The following is a 2,851-nucleotide window of genomic DNA, read 5'->3' as shown; positions in this document are numbered from 1 at the left end:
TTAGAATTACTATTGTTTTATATATCCTTTTTTTTTAATCCTCAACTGATATTTTTTCCATTGATTTTTAGAAAGAGTGAGAGGGAGGGAGAGAGGGGAGAAACATCGATGTGAGAGAGATACATCGATCTGTTTCTCCCACATGCGCCCAGACCAGGATTGGGGAATGAACCTGCAACCCAGGTACATGCCCTTCACCAGAAATCGAGCCAGTGACCTTTCATTGCGAGGGCAGACACTCTACTATTGAGTTACACCGGCCAGGGCCAATTACTGTTTTTTATTTATTTGTTTTTGTTTTTTAAATACAGGCTTAAATCACGTTGTTCTTCTTGTATAAACTTATGTGGTAGTCACAGCTGGAGCTTGGGTCTTGTGCAGAGAAACTCTTGTGTTGGTCTTCACAAAATGAACAGTGAACTCCTGATAGAGACTTGGTGAATGCAGTCTCTTTCCAGAGCTCGGGTGTGAGATAGTTGTAGGTCTTAGAGATGGCATCAAAGGTGGCCTTGGCAAAGTTGCCCAGAGTGGCAGTGCAACCCCTGGCTGAGGTGTAGCAGTTGTCTTTACCAGCCATCAGCAGCAGCTTGTTGGGCACAGGGGCTGAGATGATGCCAGGGCCCCTGGCGATGAGGATGGGGATGGCGATGGGGATGGGCATGGGGATGGCAATGGGGCGCATGGACACAGAGCCACAATGGCTGTTCACCTTGCAAGGGATGGTGTGGGGCTTGCTGATGTTTCCCCAGTAGCCTCGTGCACAGGGACAATAGAGAGCTTGACCAGGATGATGGCCCCATGATTAGCAGTGGCTACTCCCTTTGAACACTTAACACCTAGAACAGTGGTCGGCAAACTGAGGCTCGTGAGCCACATGTGGCTCTTTGGCCCCTTGAGTGTGGCTCTTCCACAAAATACCATGGCCTGGGCAAGTCTATTTTGAAGAAGTGGCGTTAGAAGAAGTTTAAGTTTAAAAAATTTGGCTCTCAAAAGAAATTTCAATCGTTGTACTGTTGATATTTGGCTCTGTTGACTAATGAGTTTGCTGACCACTGACCTAGACCAACATGTTCATTGCAGTCTGCAATGGTGACAAAGGCCTTGAACCAGGTTTTCTGGCCAGCGTGGGCCCTCTTTTGCATGGGCATAATCTTCAAAACCTCCACCTTGAGGGATGTTCTGAAGTAAAAAGTCAATAATCTCAGATTTTTTGATGGGCAGAGAGAAGAGACAGTCTACTCAAGGGTCTTGATCTTCTTATCCCTGACTAGCTGGCCCAGCTTGGTGGCAAGGATCTAATCCTTGTCCTCAACCTTGGCTCCGAAAGCTCTGCAGCCTCAGCTGCACCCAGACCTCAGCCCTACCTAACCCAGATGGCCCTGCAAATCCTCCCCAGAAGCTGCTGCAGCCTCCTAATCCAGGGCCTCCAGCAGCACCTGCATCATCTGGCATTTGGTGTTTCCTTGGAAAAGAAGTACGATTACTGTGTTATCAGAATGTTTTCCTGAATTGAAAGTTACTGTGAAAATAGAGCTATTGTGAGTATACTATTACTATTGTTAGACTAGGCAGCTGGATACATATGAGCTGGGAAAGGCAGTTGGGGCTTGGAGGGAGTATGTATGAGTCATGACAAACTAAAATAGGCAATGAAGTTGGCAGGCCCCTTTGTGAGCAGGAAGGATTCAGAGCCCCTTCAGGATGTGGTCTAAACGGTGGCACAGCACTTAGATGAAAGAGCCTTATATAAAGATACATTTTTTTGAGACATGAGAAAGGGGGTGACTTACTTCTTGCCTAGGGGCATTCTAGCCTAGGGATATAAATCCTCTAAACTCCCAAATATCGGGACACTCAGTTCTGTCTCAGCCAACTGAGCTACCCACTCAGGTCCTAACTGAGTGTATTTCTTTCCTACAAAAAGTCCTTGCCTGCTTGTGCTGCCATTTGTTGTCTCTTGTTTGAATTTATTCCTACAAGCAAGACAAGAACTAGGGGTGCAGAGTACTGTCTCTGGCCAGAGGCCCCCTTGACCACCACTGACACTATTACTCGTAGTATTACTATTTTGAGTATTGTGTATTACAGGTATAATTTATGCATATAAAAGATAATATATATAGAAATATAGATATATAGGTATATATATATATACAAACATATATATCCTGGAGTATAAATCATCATTTTTTCTATCAGAAAAATGTAAATTAAAAATTAAAAAATGACAAGAGGTAAATAATCCACTATTTTCCATCTTTTCCCACTTCCTTGTAAAGGAAACATTTTCAACATTCTTATCATGGTTTAATTTTGATTTACATTATCACTTATTAATACATTATCACTTTCGTGTCAAACCTGAATATACTAGAGGCCCGGTGCACAAATTTGTGCACAGGTGGGGTCCCTCTGGGTGGCTTGTGGGGATCAGGCCAAAACCCGTAGTCCAACGCCACCTGCAGCTCCTACCTGTCACTCCCGCTCATTCTGGCCCCACTGCGCCTGCTGCAGGCTCTCGCCCAATCAGTCCCAATTGGAAGAGGCTTGTGCCACTGCAGCAGCAGCACTCGACAGCCGTGAGCCCTGTGTCTGGTGCCCTCCTGAGGGGAGTGGCCTGTGGGATCGGGCTGAAACTGGCTCTCCAACATCCCACAAGGGGTCCCAGATTGTGAGAGGGTGCAGGCCAGGCCGAGGGAGCCCACCAATGCATGATCGGGGCTGGGGAGGGACCACCCACAGGAGAGCTCCAAGGCATGTCCAGCCCCATCTAGCCCAGTCCTGATAATTGCCGGCTGGGGTGGGACGCAGGAGGTTGGCCAGCCGGGGAGGGACTGCGGGAGGACTCCCA

At 47.0% G+C, this 2,851-nt stretch overlaps 1 pseudogene across 1 annotated transcript; it reads right to left on the bottom strand.

Annotated features, from left to right (window-relative positions):
• Positions 1-342: 342 nt before the first annotated feature.
• Positions 343-1,452, bottom strand: LOC308241632 (small ribosomal subunit protein uS5-like; annotated as a pseudogene). Its single transcript has 2 exons — positions 1,058-1,452; positions 343-836 (listed from the first exon to the last, which is right to left on the bottom strand). The product of its transcript is annotated as a small ribosomal subunit protein uS5-like (transcript).
• Between the last annotated feature and the right edge of the window lie 1,399 nt (positions 1,453-2,851).

The sequence above is a fragment of the Plecotus auritus genome (genome assembly GCF_963455305.1).
Source record: "Plecotus auritus genome assembly, chromosome: 2".
NCBI classification, from domain to species: Eukaryota; Metazoa; Chordata; class Mammalia; order Chiroptera; family Vespertilionidae; genus Plecotus; species Plecotus auritus.
Note: the sequence above shows the minus strand (reverse complement) of the source record. Positions and strands in the feature narration are given on the sequence as shown.